This window comes from Gambusia affinis, linkage group LG22 (genome assembly GCF_019740435.1).
Source record: "Gambusia affinis linkage group LG22, SWU_Gaff_1.0, whole genome shotgun sequence".
In the NCBI taxonomy this organism is placed as follows: Eukaryota; Metazoa; Chordata; class Actinopteri; order Cyprinodontiformes; family Poeciliidae; genus Gambusia; species Gambusia affinis.
Window position 1 is genome coordinate 8,884,189 of NC_057889.1, and position 15,846 is coordinate 8,900,034.

The window sequence follows — 15,846 nt, forward strand, 5'->3', positions numbered from 1 at the left end:
CAAAATGCAGGAATTCCACCTACAAGCACAGGAAGCTTCTTAACAGAGGAGCTAAAGCTACAAGCTATGAATGTTAGCCTCACAGGCCAACAAAAAGTGGAACAAAAGGTACATAACACCCCACTCATTCCTTTAACACAAGTCATGCCAAAAACTGTGTAGTGCAATAAATAAATGTCTGATTAAAAATGGTTATCTCCTCTGCCAAATTGTCATGGAGTGGCACCATTGATGCAGTCTGCAAAACCAAGCACATCACCAATCACCCACTCACTAAGAACTGAAGACAACATTCTTGAGTAGATCATTCTTTCACGGGCTTGATTAGGGCTGAGACTAAGGTTCTGGGGTATGTAAAGCGGGCTGCACAGGATGTTACAAAGGAGCAACGAAGGAAGGGCCACCCTGACAGCTTTGGTAGAGCAGTTTTTTGAGGGGGTACAGGGGTACCAGAGGGATGGAAGACAGAAACCGGGAGGGGGGTGTTCGCCTCTTCAAAGCCTTTCCGCTGGTTCTGTGGAACTGTGGATGCTGAATGTAGGTGGGGGGAGGAAGAGGGAGGCAAATGAGAGAAAGAGAGCATTAGGAACCCCTCTCTTTGTCGCTGGGATCGGTAGGGGGGGTGGGGGGGGTGATACTCTGAACGCCTCAGGAAGATTAACCGCCAGACCCGGTCGGAAGCTGAAGAGTAGGTGGGTGTGTTGCAACGAAACATAAAGGAAGCCCGCTTTGTTTCTGTTGTATGATTGGATGCTAAAGAGGAGGGATGGAATGTAAGAAGTAGAGATTGATTGATTGGTACAGTGGACAGCAATGAAGAGGGGGAGTGGGGACGTCAGCGCTAAGCCTCAAGTTGCTCCCTGATTCTAATGTGGTGAGAGAAGAGGATAAGACCCAGTGACTTGAAAAAGAAATATGGAGAAAATAAGCCACAAAGGAGATGAATGGTGGGAGTGTACAAGATTGAAAACTGACAAAACTTTTTTTTTTTTTTTTTTTTTTTTTTTTTTTTAAAGGGAACATTGAAGAATGTTATGGTGGAGAGGATGAAACTGGAAAGGAAACTTTTATGGTGGAGGTGGTGGGCTTTCCTCAATATGGATTAACAGAGCTCTGCTGTGAGGAGAGGCAGTACGGGGTTAGAATGAAGGGAGGCAAGATGGGATGAAAGTTAGGGTGGGATGGGGAGGGTGAGAATAAAGAATTGCCATTCGCTTCACTCACTTCACTACTCAGGAACAAAGCATGATGGGAGGTACTTGACACAACACTCTTCCAGGCCATGTACTTGTACGCATGTGTGTGTGTGTAGTTTAGCTTCTCAAGAGGTACTGTAGCTTAAATGTGAAATTTTATCTAAAATACTATCTGTAATACACAATATTTGAAAGCAAACATCCATCTATTCCAAACCTCTTTCATGAGTCTCGACTACTGTTTTATTTATAATGAAATATAAGTACAATTTATTTTAACCGTTGCTAAACACTTGAGGAAACTAAATCAGACAGACACCTTTTAACATTTCTGTAAAATTTCAGAGAAAGAAAGAATAATAAAGCATAACAGAAAGCATAATAAAACACTGAGCGCTACGCAGTAGAATTGTTATCTTTACAAACAAGTAAACTGTTGCATTTTCAGTCATACCATGAATTACAAGAGTCTCCAAAATGTACTTGTACTAAAGTTCCTAGTAGTTCGTCAAAAACAAGAGTGCTTCTTACTGAACTCCACATCATTATTTTAATGTTTATCAAATCCTGTTTCTGTTTTGGACCATTCAAATAAAGCTATGTTTATTGTAGTGTCTTTAATTGTTTATTGTTTTATGTAATTTTCTACATCCAGGTGTGTGTTGGATTTACCTGCGAAGTGAGGACTGATTTTTTGGAATCACTGTATTGAGCGTGTTGTTTTTGGATGTCGCAAGACCAGTAGCTAACTGTTAGGTTGCTAACTGTCGTCAGCAATACATGGTATTTCTTCTACATGCAATGAATTTAAACATGGAAAGAACATACTAACAAACAGAGAATGTACAGTAGTGATTTGTGGGAGTTTGAATGATGAGACAGTAAACTTCAAACATGCAATCAACTTGTCTATTTCAGTGAGGGGTTTTTTTTATGAGCAGCCTCCAAACTAAATTAGAACTCAAAAATCTCCAACTTTATGTCAAACCTTTGACATTGTAGGCCATTTTCTTTAATTTTTCCATTTAAACATCAGAAATGTCAATTTTTAAGAGTATGGCAAATGGTGCATTGGTGGTAACAGTGGTAGGAGTTTGGGGGTCACAGTTTTCTGCCCCATTGACCCCCCCTTGCCCGATAGTGGTGGTCAGTGGGGCATGGCAGCAGTCAGACTGCCCCAGGGCACCTGTGGCTACTATCCAGTAGCTTGCCACCATCAGTGTATGACAGTGTGGGTGGTTTGTAATGGGTAAATAACCGAATGTAGTGTGAAGCGCTTTGGATCTCCTAGACTTGATAAAGTGCTATAAAAGTACACACTGTTAACCAATTTTTAAAATAATAACAATTCTATTAATAATATTAATAATATTAATAATAGTGCTTTCTTTGCTTTCCCAATTCATGTCAAATGTCTGTGTGTGCTGCTGTATCGTTTATTGCCCACAACAAGAAAACAGTTGGCATGAATTGTACAACTAACAGTGAGGTTAGTTGTACATTAACTTTACAAAGCAGGAAAGTTAAATGAACTTTTGTTAATTCTTGTATTAAAATGTAAAAAGAGAACCACTAGGTTTCTCTTTTTTGTATGCTTCTATTTTGAATGGGTATTTTGAACCAAGCAGGAGAAAATTAAACGGCCATTCTGTCATGCTAAAAATTTATTGCAGTGTAATGCAAATAAGGAGGGAGTACGGTAATTAATTAAGTAGGTATTCATTAACCATAAAAACCTCTCCACCTCTACCCATTAACTTGCAAAAAAAATAAAAGACAAAAGCAGAAAAGACCCTTGAACTAAAGGAGAAAGCCTTTGAACTTTTGCAGCAAGTCTTTTCCCCCAAACAAAAACAAATTCTTTGCCTATCGTCCTTTTTTTTTTTTTTTTTTGTCCTGAAATTTTTCTCTCACTTGTTTTGGTCTTCTGTAAAGTCACTGGTCTTCCTCTTTCTAAAGCACCTACAGCCCCCAGCTTGCTCCTATTGGCTCCTCTTTGCTTTCCCACTCTGAGTGCTCACGGCTCCTGAAGTGATGCTCTTTGTGTGGGGTTCAGGGGTTGTGCCTATTAGCGTGAAGAAAGCCCTGCTGAGCCTTATCCCGACCCGGACGAGAACGCAGGGCTCTTTACCCCAACCTCAGTCCGGCCAGCCCCCTTCCTCGAACAGGACACTTTCATCCTTTTGTCAGGAGGTCAATGAGCAGACCCCCAAAGGGGAAGGAGGGCCCCCACCAATAATGATATGCATGACAGTCATTGTATGACCCCTATGGGGGGGTCATGGTTGGTTGATGTAGGTGGGACACGGCATGGAGGGAGGGCTGCTAACTATGGATGGTTATGAATTTCCACAGGATCATCTCATATTTTTACCATGATCAAGTATGAGAAATGCAGGAGGCAACAAAGGTAGCAACATTCTTGGGCCAAAACATGTTGCTGTGTAATTTTTCTTTACACTTTCATTCAGTTCATTTAACATAGAGAAAAGAAGAGGAAGGTTTTATTTTCATATTTAAAAAAAGAATATTACATCACTATAGAAAGGGATGCATGCACCTAACCTGAACATTTTTTAAAATAATTTTGTTTGTTTCAAACTTTTAACACTGTTAGGTTTCCTAGCTCTAAAATACATTATTATGTTGCATTTCTTTAAAGATGAAGAACCCAAATTCTCTTAGGTTGGGAAAGGCACAAAACCGTTCATGGTATCTGTTACAGGATTTGAAATAAACCATTTGAACTTTTAGAATCCACATGAAAAAATAACATTTTCAAACTAAGTTTTTGGTTTAGAAAGGTAAGATATCTTTCATTGTTGTTTACGTTGGTTTTATTTCTCTGCATGTGGGTGAGATGTGTAAATACAGAGAAAAAAAAGCTCATTTTGTAAACCATTTGTGTTAAATGTGGACAGGACCTAAAGGACCTGACAACGCCGCCACAGTGTGAAGTATAAAGGAAATGACTCTGTGCACTGCTTATAAAATCTTTTCTGTTCACACATTAAACTGACTTGAGCTTTGCCCAAAGAATAAACAGAGATTGTATGTGCAATCTGAAAGGAGCGTGTGTTTGTGTTTGTCTGATTATTGTGAACTAGTGTAATGTTAAAGCAACTGCTTCAGAATGGTTCTCATTTTTGTGGCCCCTCGATCCATTCAACATTGCTTCCTACTCTGCTTGAACTAGAAGTGCCATTTTAATTGATGCAGAACAAACCTAAAGTTAAAGTAATTTCTGTTCTGATCAATTTTGCATCCACATCTGAAACTGATACCAAGGTACAAAAGTAATACAGAAAACCCTTGTACTGCACATCAAGTGAATAGTACAACATACTTACAGATTAAACTAAAACTAATGTTACATTAATATTTCTTTTCATGCTACCTAAGTAGTGCAAATCCAGTATAAAAACCTATGTAAAATCAGTAGTGTTGTAAAAAATTATTAGATAATGTCCATATAAAAATATTGTTGTTTTAAGATTGTAGGAATCTGCCTTAGAACATCACGCTTTGAATAGTTTTCACATCTGTGTCTAATTGAATCTTTGTGTTTCTCAAACCAGTTCAGACTGCCCTTCACTGCTGTCGAAATGTTTGATTTTCAGAATATAATAACGATCAACTATGCTTTTTTTATGTTTGTTTTGGTTTGTTGGTGGTCAGTTACAACAATGTCATTAAAAATTACACAGCTTTATATATTTTTTTTTCCCAAGTCGCCCTCTAAAACTTTGGACCGATCATTTCACAAATCTGTGTTTTTATAAATTAGTTTAGCTGGTGTTTTTTTTGTTCATGACATCTCATGTTGATTATGTTAAGATTATCACTAAAAGAGCAAACATATAAACACCCTTGGCTTCACAGATGATACTATTATAAACTGGTGCAACCTTTACACTACAGTACCTAAAGATACTCTTCCTGAAACTGTGCAACTGTGTTAATTAGGCGAGAATGACAAGATGGGACAGCTTGTTCTTCTCCTGCCAGTAAAATTATTTTCTTACGCCTTTTGGATGAGTGACAGAGGGACCACACTGTCAACTCTGTCTGTTCTCTTGCTGCGTGTCACCTTCTCAAGACAGATCCAAGACCGGTGTGTGCCTGCGTGTGTGTTTGAGAGAGAGAGACAGAGAGGGAGAGAGAGAGAGATGAGGATGAAGAGTATTAGCCAGTTCCCCGCTGATAAAGCTGCGAGCGTGAGCTGCCAGAGGAGAGGGGGTAATTATGGGACCTGTTGTGTTGAAGGAAAGCCAGGCCACCGAGGAGGGATTAAGGCCGTCAATCTTCTGTTTCCCTTCACTTTGGTCCTGCCTTCACCCTGCTAATTTTCAGCGTTTCTCTGAGCTACTCCATTGACTTGGATGCAAGATTAATAATTTCAACACATTATGAACTGAAGACATTGGCTGAAAAATATATAGCTATGGTGGACAAAGACAAAGCCGATAGATCGTAGCTGTTGTAAACTAAAATCCTGAACAAAACCCCTCACCAAAACAAATTCTAATTACTTTAAGAATTTTAATTTGTAAGGAAGGAATATTTTGTTCCTTTTTCTGCTACATTATACCTTGAAAAAATGAAAATGAAAAATCAGAAAAAAGTCAACTAGGTCAACTGAACCACGTATTTCTGCAGTTTTCAGCTGGACGTCTATTAAGCATTACCCATCTAAAACTTGAAATATCTTCCCATCCGTCTGTGTAAAATAGCTCGAGTTCAGTCATATTAGTTGAAAAACATAGATAAACATTTAAAATCTTATCAATGGTCCTGAACTGGATTAATTGCTGGACTTTGTTTGGGCCCTTTGATTTAAATCTTACCATTCCTTTCAGTATTGGTCTTTACATTTCTGCTTAACTAAACATACCCCACAGGTATGTGAAAGCCCTACACCAACCAAACACACAACCATACACACAAATGCTATTGTGCTGAGAAAAAGGGAGTTCTTTGACAGCTCCATTACAAACCCCACACTGGCCAATTATCTGTTTTAGGGTGATTGTCTGCCCTCCTCTACCATCAGACCGCCTTTGATCCCACTCATCCCTCCCTGTGTCACTCTAGATCTGTGCACAGGTATAATATTTCCACCTGGGAGCCTGAACACTCCTTTTAAAGTTCCACTTGAATCATCCTTGCTGCCTTTAGAGGCATGGAACAAACTACTTCCTCCTTCTTTTTAGCTCCTGATGAATCACGGATCATTTCCCCCCTCATCATCTTATCCTCTCTTTCTTTTTATCTTCCCTACCCCGCTGCCTGGGCCACTGAAAATTGGGCGTCTTTGAATTATGCTGATTGCAAGTGGCAGATGGCAATTAAATAAGATGAGGAAGTAAATGCAAAGGGGAAAAAGGGAAAAGCCAAAAAAAAAAAAAGTTTCAAAAGCAGCAAGAGGTGGACAAAGGAGAAGAGATGGGGAAAAAGAGTTAGAAACGTAAAGTAGAAGGATGAGAAAAGGAACAACAGAGGGCCCTGCTGGCGACTGTTTGATCAGACTGGTAGTCGTCAGGCTCTTTGTATGGTTCAATCATCAGAGTTGATTCATCCAAATGGATACCAGAACACAGTAGTTCATCGTACAGTAACCATCTTCTATCCCTCGACATCATCCTAATGCAAACCAGACTCACATAATCGTTCACACATTACTTTTCACTGCATTTGCGCTGTCAGCTTGTCCTCAGTGTCTAATTCTGTTCTGATGAGCGCATCAGAAAAGCAGCCGAAAAAGGGCAAATTGTCTGAAATTACTGACTGAATAAACTTGTAGAGCAATCTGCGTCTCTTTATGTCATAATATTATCAGAAAGTTCCCAATGGTGGAACCTTTTCCAGCAGCCAGAGTGGTTTTCTGGGGCTATCCGCTTATTCATGTTATTTCCACTGATGGAACCAGAGTCCATTCAGTTTACTTGTGCAGAAATCTACCTCAGAAAGCAAGATACAAAAATTATATAAATACATCATGTATACACACAGTTGTTTGTCAGATTAAAAGTACATTTGAAAATAACCTTTAGGCATTTTCATCAGGTTCAGATTTTGTTTATTAAAGCTGTTAAGCCATTCCATCATTCAGCTTATATATGTTAAGCAATGACAAAGCAAATCAGGCCTTACTATCCCTATTTTAGACAAATTATGCTGAACTATAAGTTCACAGCTCAAGTTAGAGATGTGAAGTTTAAAATATTTCAGGCTGTGACATCTGTTGGGGTACTAACTCCTCTGGACCTGAAGCCAAGATGTACAAAACCCACAATAGAAGTTTATGTTTCAGTATTTACCTTACTCAATAGATTTAGTTGTTTTAAAAGTTTTCAATTGGCCTATAATAAATTCGATACAGTTCAACGAATATTTTGTGTAAGGTCAAGTTAGACCTTTAAAAATCTAAATGCTTTATTTTTACCTCTTTCTCTTTTTCTCTCTCTCTTTCTGTCTTAAATACAACTGAAAATTGTGTATGATCTTTCTACATAGTGAGACACCATATCACTGTGGTACCATTCCTGTAATGCACAATACATGAGCTATGCCTATCTCCAGAAATCATTGAGTAAAGACAGAAAAAGACAGGACAAGACAGAAAAAACAAGCACACACATACACAACTAGGAAAATTTAGAGAGACAGTCCTGTTGTTTGACTGAGGAAAGAAGCTGGAGTATATGGAGAGAAACCACTCAAGATCGGTGGACTTAATTAATTTAAGAAGCCTGATTTTGCACACCACAGTGGGAATGCGTGCAACTGGTTGCTAAAGGCAGATTTGAAGATCCCAGTAAATTACATTTAAGGATAAAATTTGTTTCGGTCTGCGTGTTCAAGTCAATCAGAGGCTAAATCTGTGGAGAATGGTGTCTCTTGCAGCTCTGCTTTTTGTGTATGTGTGGTACAATTGTGCAAATGTGTCCGTTGATCTTCAAAGGGCAGCTGTGAAGACACTGGAGCGGCAGGGATGTGAGCATCCCCACTGAGGTGTAGCGACACACAACCAGAAAGCATCAAGCACACAACACTTTTTTTCCCCCTTTTTTTTATAGACAGTGAAAGAACATCATGCCACTTCTGTTCGCCTGTAACCCGGGCAACTCTGGCACCGAAAGGCACCATGTCCCAACCTGGTGCCCATCTTCCTAACTGACTCTACTCATCACCCCACCCGCAGGATCTTTTCGGCTCTATCCAGCATCATGTCAACTTCACCCCTCTTTTTACCCGGCTTCCCAGCAGGCTCTTGACTCAAACTGGCGCGAAACTGATGCCAAAGAGAGGGGCAGATCCAACCCGACGTGGGGTTTGCCTGTGTGAGGTACATCTCAATCAGCAGGGGCACAGACCAGAGAGGCCCCCTCTTTCCATCCCTTCACCACCTCTTATTGGCACAGCACACTGTCCTCCACCCTCCTTCCACCCCTTTCAGTTGCCCCCACTGTCCTCACATGAATGCAAGGAATCACACTCAGCTCTCCCCAAAACGAGGAGTGACGAAATAATGCCAGGCTGAATAAACACTTTGATAAGTAGACAGAGGGTGAGGAGGACAGATGACAGAGGGAACGGCAGGGCTTAACAGGGACACTGATGGCTTTATACAACAGAGTGGAAGAAAGTGTTCCTTCCCTCGCACACTTCTCTCTGTGTCTGTCACCCCGCCTGGCTGTGTCTGCCCTTGCTGCCAATGGCAGAAGCAGAAAAAGTTAAGACCGCAGAGAAACTCACAGAACAGGAGGTCGGAGACAAGAGGGTGAAAGCAGAAAGGATGAGAGCAGACAAGGCAGGACATTACCACAGCAGGGGGTGAGGAGGAGAGTAAAGAGGATGATGCTCAAGAGTTGCATTCCCCTGCCCATCTCTTGCTATAATTATTTTATTCCACTCTGCTTAAACCTCTTGTCCCCATTTTCCTTTTGAACACTCTTGTAATACCCTTAAATGAAAGTTTAAGCAGCAAAACCAAACCACAAAAAAGAGTAATATTTGACTGGTTAGTTGTAAATGATAAAAGACCGATAAATCTCGAGTTTACGGTACATAAAATAATTGTTGTTGTTTCTTTAATGACATAAAGGATGGGGCTTTTACTGGTGAATTTGATTCGTTAATTTTTGCTGTTGTGCTTTGTTTTCTATTTTGAGGAGGTATTTATAATGCAATATACCTCAATGAACTTTAAAAGCAAGTCCTGAGCACACAAGCAATAACTTATTGTGTGCCCCCTTCAAACTAAATAACATAGAGGGTCATATATATACTGAACATACACCATTACAGTTTCAAAAATGCCCTTCAGAGACTTTTTACACACTTTTTCTACCCATTAACAAGGTTATCTGTACCTCTAACGGTGAAACAGACCCTCTGCATGATTTGCAGAGCTTAACAGCTGGTACAGTATTCATGGGTGTAAAAGCTTAATCTTGATTCCTTTAAACCTTATTGTTGTTAGTCTGTCTTTCTTCTCGAACCAACTTATAATTCTCCAGAAGGTCTATTTTCCATTTGGTCAGTTGCAAATGTTTGTCAAACTTAAATGTGTCAATTTAGAGGCAGGTGCCAATTTCTTGGTCAGAAACAGCTCTATCCATTTCACTTTTAATGAAGCTCAATTCATTGTGAACATTGACACTGGTGATCCTGCAGTTTCCAGTTTATGATGGAGGGTTTGTGGGTTGTTCAAGAACAACTTAATTTATTTTTATTCAAGTAGGGCTATTTGCACCAGATGTTTGAAACAACTTTTAAAAAAATGTGGTCGAGATGTAGTTTGCTTAGGAAAATATAACCATATATTCAAGCCTGTAAGTACATTTTTGAACCGGTATGAGAAAGATCTACATTAAACGATTGCTACTTATAGAGATCATGGAAGCTGTAAATTGTATAATCAGCATCAATACATCATCAAATATTCAGATTATTCTGACATGAAAGCTTCTTTTGTTGTATGTTAACTTATTATCTGAGAGAAATCTGGCATAAAATATACCATCATCAATAATGGAGGATTATAATACACACCATTTTAAATTTGGCATATATCAAACAAAAGAGTAAAGGTTGGACTCTGGTGTGTGAAACTAAGCACCCTTTTTTTTTTCTAAATAACTTTTTTAGTTCATAAAACCTGGTTTGTCCACAAATATTTAATGGCTCTTGAAACAGCTGTCATACATGATCACTTCAGGGAAAGAGAAGTTGCTCACCGGTTCAGTTAGTCTTAAATAACTTGTCAGCAGATGAAACATGTTAATCATTACCATACTTTTCCAATCACAGACTGGCAACCTTTTACAGGCAACACGCAAGTAAGGCAAATGTTACTGATGTGTAAAATATAAAACATGCAGAACATTTTTATAAATGTTTCTATGTATACTTGTTTTGCTCAGATATACTTTTATCATAACTGCAACAGTACCAAATATGATAAAGATTATGAAGACTATAAGGTCCATAAAGGCGCCACATTCTCCAAAATAATTGTCTTAGAAATATAGTCTTATGAATATACTTCCACACGAAAAAACTGCGTCTTACCTTTTATGGAAGAATATGACCAAAGGCAACAGATTTTAAGTGGTATTACAAAAAGGAAACAAAGTATAAAATGTATCAACGGGGAGCATAATACAGAACTAGGAGTGCCTAAAAGCAGATTATCAAGGCCTCAGTAACATATCTAAGCTATGAGATTTTATGTTTGGAGTCACACAGAAGAAAATGTCTGAATGCAGAATTTGCTCACCGTCAATATGGATGTGTCCCTCTGAAAACCACTGCTTGGAGGTTCAATGTACATAAGTACAATAACAAAAGTTGACAGCAAAGTGAAATTCATCAATATTTTGTCCAAAAGTATAATATAAAATTAGGTTTGACTTTTAAGTACTTTTACACAGCCATTACTTGATTCTAATGAATAGTTGATATAATCTGGTTTGATTGCATCAATAATTCTGAAACTCAGCCTATATGGAAATATTTTACAATTTTTATAATTATTGATATTAGATATGCAGGACACAATGGTGTCCCCTCCTGTTTACATCTTCTCTCATCCTTCACACACATAGAGTCGTCTGCAGCCCTTCATGCATCCTCAGCTGCCATGGGGTGTTTCCAGACTGACCCACTTTTTCCTTTAAGTCCAAACAAGCCTGATGTCTGACTTACTGTGTGAAAGCTCCAAATGTGTGTCAGCAAAAACTAAATCAATAGCATTTGTGGAAAAACAGCCAATGGCTCTATATCTGAAATCATTTAAAAATGTCTGATAAAACGGCAACAAATGAAAACAGAAAGAACGAGAAATGTAACCTCGCACTGCATTTCTATTGTTTGTGTTTTTGTGCAGACAAGCCCATATATTCAGAAGACAGCTCTGTGATTAATTACATTTTCCTATGCGCATTGTGTCCATAAACCAGTGCTCGTGAGCCCCGTCCTGTCCTCTGCTCCCCCCTTGGGTGACGGGTGTCATTGCTGTCACTGTCACAGCTGACCCGCTCAGCAGCAGCACAGACTGAGTGCCGCCTGTTCAATGCAGACATGTCAGCAGATTTTCAGAGCCCCAGTGCTCCCGTGAAAATGTGAAAGTGTGTGTGTGCGTGTGTTTGTGTTTGCCCTTGCCTACCTCTGTGCTTTCTCTCAGCAATGCATGGAAAATGAAAAGCGCTGCGTCGGGACATTCTGTGGCCCAGAGTTTCCATGTGTGGATGAGGGGGGTTTAACATGCATCAGTAGCTTCTCACTCCAATGCCGGATCTCTGCTTAGAAGACATTTAAACGCTGAAATATTTGTCATGTGCCTCTGGTTGTTTATCTTTTCATGTACCAGAATTTAACAAGTCGCAATTACTCGGAGTCATCAAGGTGCAAAAAGCCCTTGTAATGCAACACTTATCGAGAAATGTGTGAATTTTCTTCTGGATTTTTTTCTTCCCTTTTTCAGAATGTATTTTTTACTGCCATGTTTTGGAAAATGGGAGCAACCGTTTTTCAGACAATGTATCAGGAAACTTTCCACTTTGTACCAATAAATCTCACACATAATGTTTTTCTAAGCTGGGACTTTCTCCGACATCATCTTACACTACAAAACTATCCTAGCTAACCAGAAGCCTGCTATATTGGTCAGTATTGTTCTGCTTTATCCACTTTAAAGGCAGTTATAATGCGTGTTTGGGGTTATCCGGTTAGATCACTCAATTGTGTCAAGATTTTAGCTGTCGTACCCAAAATATCACCAATAGATAAAAATAAATAAATAAAAAATTTTTGTTGAAGAACAACTCAGGAACTGCTGGAGTATCACAGTCCAGAGTTACATCACCATAGACTTAGAATCTGCCAAACAACAGTTCCTGCAACATCTATTTTTCCAGCACAGAATAAAGGCAAATGTTTTACAGTAATAGAGGACAAAGAATTACCTACACAGCGACATGGAGTTTTTAGGAGTCAATTGTTCAAATCCAGAAAGACTATACAAGCTGACAAACACACTGTTGGTAGTATAATGCTGAGGCACTCCTATACTTCCAATGTTATTGGAGCATTGCGCAATATGAATTAAATAACGAAAACCTAGGACCTACCACAGTTGTTCTTTGTCTTCATCTCAATTCATCGGCTAAATGGATGAAACTTGGAAACTAATTGACAATGATCCTAAACACAACAGATTTTGGATTCGAGGCACAGCCTGGTTTAACTTGCTAAAGGAGATTTATCTAAACAAAGCTGGTGTGTTCAAGTCTATGTAGATGTTTTATTTTATGCTGTTATACGTGGCCACCGACAGAGGGAGATGACAGGGTCTGATGTACCAGGCAGATTGTTGGAGTGGAGTCCAGCAATGGGCCCTGACACTATCAAATTATGGTTAGGAATACTGTTTTCAAAAAAGGCCGGCTGGTGAAGAACAATGTAAGCCTAATATTCAAGTTGTAAAAGCCTGAACGATCGGGGGACAAGGACTTAACGGAGGTGACCAAGAACCCAATGGTTACTCTTTCAGAGCTCAAGTGATCCTCTGCGGGGAGACGAATCATCCAGGAAGACAATCGTATCTGAAGCAATCCACCAATGGAGTGATCTGAAGAAAGCCACTTCTTAATGAAAGACACAATTACAGAGACATCCTGGTTGACATCCTGCTCCAGAACGACCTTGGCCTCAGACTGGGGACACGGTTTATGATTCAGCAGGACAATGAGTCAAAGCACATGGTTAAGGTTTCAAACCATTGTATTTGTGGTCTCATATTCAAAGACACTTGAGGCTGTAACTGTTGACAAAGGCGGATCAACAAAACAATTTAGCTAAAGATGTGAATGCTAATTTAAATGTGATTTTTTGGTTTTCTATTTTTTTTTTAATTTGCAAAACTGACAAAAAAAAAATTGTTATGTTATCACAATGGGATATTTTGTGTAGAAATTTGAGGAAAGAGAGCAAAGTACAATTTAGAATGAAGTTGTGACACAACAAATATGGAAAAAGTAAAGCACTCTGCCTTGCAATCTTTGTTATGACATCAATACATTACCAGTTTGCTTTTTTTTATGTTGGCAATCCCAATTGTTTTTTCCTTTTCATTGTTTTCCTGAAAAATGTGAAAAATCTGTTTACCTACCAGTGCAAGCTTGCTGACATGGAATCAATAAATTGCAATGCAATGAAATAAAATTGCAGAAATTGAGTTGTCACCAGCCTTGTGCAACTGTTTTATATAATTCACTCAAAAACTAATGAGCCCAATTTCACACAGTGCCTAAATTCCCTAGCCGCTTTCTTGCGATGCAGTCTGTTAACAGCCCCTTGGGCAATGTGTGTCCGTGTGTGCTCACACAGTCTGTGTGTTACGGCGCATTCTGTTCACTTGTAGTACTGGGCTCCTGCCGGAGGAACGAGGCTTGGCGTTTGCAGCAACGCTTCGCAGCCAAACACAGAAAATGTTCTGCCAGCTTTATCTAATGTCTTTTCAAACACTTTACATTCCATCTTAACTTGCACAACAACTTCTGCTCGAAACACTCTTTCTCCTTCTTGTATCTCACCCCTGCTGCTCTGAAAGTTGTTCACAAAACCTCTATTGTTTCTTTAGGGGTTTTTGCTTATACATAAAAATTTTACAGCGTACCTTTGTGATGCACACGTATCCTCAGGGTAAAGCAACTGACGTGAGTAGGCCTTTCAGGAGGGAGTAAAAATGTTTCATACAGTACATTGTCCTCTAAAAGTATTAACTCCCTTTAAAATTCATTGTACTTTTTTTGGATTTCATCCAATAAAGTAACACAAAGTAGCATCTAAGTGCTAAGTAGAAAGAAAAGGATATGGTCTATATTTCTCAGCCCCACTTGAACTTGATACCAATAAATAAAAAAACAATGCAACTGGCTGACTTCAGGAGTCATGTAAATTAATAAACAGGGTCGATATGTATTGAATCTGTTCAAAGATAACTATCAGTAGTACTCTTCACAAAGCTGGCAATTATTGAAAAACAGCAACACAAAGACTATTATTGCAAAAAAAAATAAAAAATCAAGTTGCTCTCTACCTCAGGCCACACTGGAGATGCAGGAAATGTTGAAGATTGCTCTGCTCAGATGAAAAAATATGACCAAAACACTTTGGGTCATACACAAAATGGTGAGTGTGGTGGAAAACACATCACACTTAACACCACTGTGAAGCTTGCTGGTGATAGTATTATGCTGTGTAGGTGCTTATTTTCAGGAGGGACAGGGAAGCAGTCAGAAATGCAAGCAAAACTACATGCATACTTCATGGATACCCATACAAGTAGAATGAAACTATGTTTATGTGATAAATTAGAAAGTATAAGATGACAACTCTGGCTGTTAGCATCTTCAAAAACCTTGTTGGGTTCTGGTCTGCCTCCATAAAGATTCTGTCAATGCCCTGATTCAAATAAAAAAAAAAAACTCTTAGTAAGGAAATATGAGCACTTTAAATTCAAATCTATACATGCATCCCACTGATAATTATTTCCTCTCTGTACATTGTCTTTTCACACTGTCTGTTAAACCCCAATGCCAGAGACACATTATTCTTATCAGAGATCAGACTTCTGTGCAGCCAAGTGTGACGCCTGGAAGTTAGAAAATCCAGGTTCACCGAGGCCTTGGGGAAAGTTTATGAACATCCGTCAGCACCCGCAGGACGGCAGTTTATGAATTTGAACCAATCAGATAAGAAAGGATTATGACACTGATGTTTCTCTGGCTGTTTGGGTAAAGCCTTAAAGTTTTGTTGAAAACAAAAAAAATGTCATGTCTTGTTCAAACGGAAGCGTAGCTGCAGCAACAGAAAAGTGTGTTCATCCACGGTACGCAGGTGCTGCCAATTATCTCTTATCTCTGAACAAACTAAAAAAAAAAAGAGAGACAGTAGGAATGCAAAATGGACGATGCAACTTTGCTCAACTCCACCACTCCCTTCTCTTGGGTCATTGTGCTTGCAAGGCATCAATCATGTTCATGTCACCTCGCTCACATTTTACAGCCTTTACGACAATGAAGTTGAGACACAACATGGCAATCAGCAAGACTGAGAAAAGAATGTAACCTGGTTTTAATAC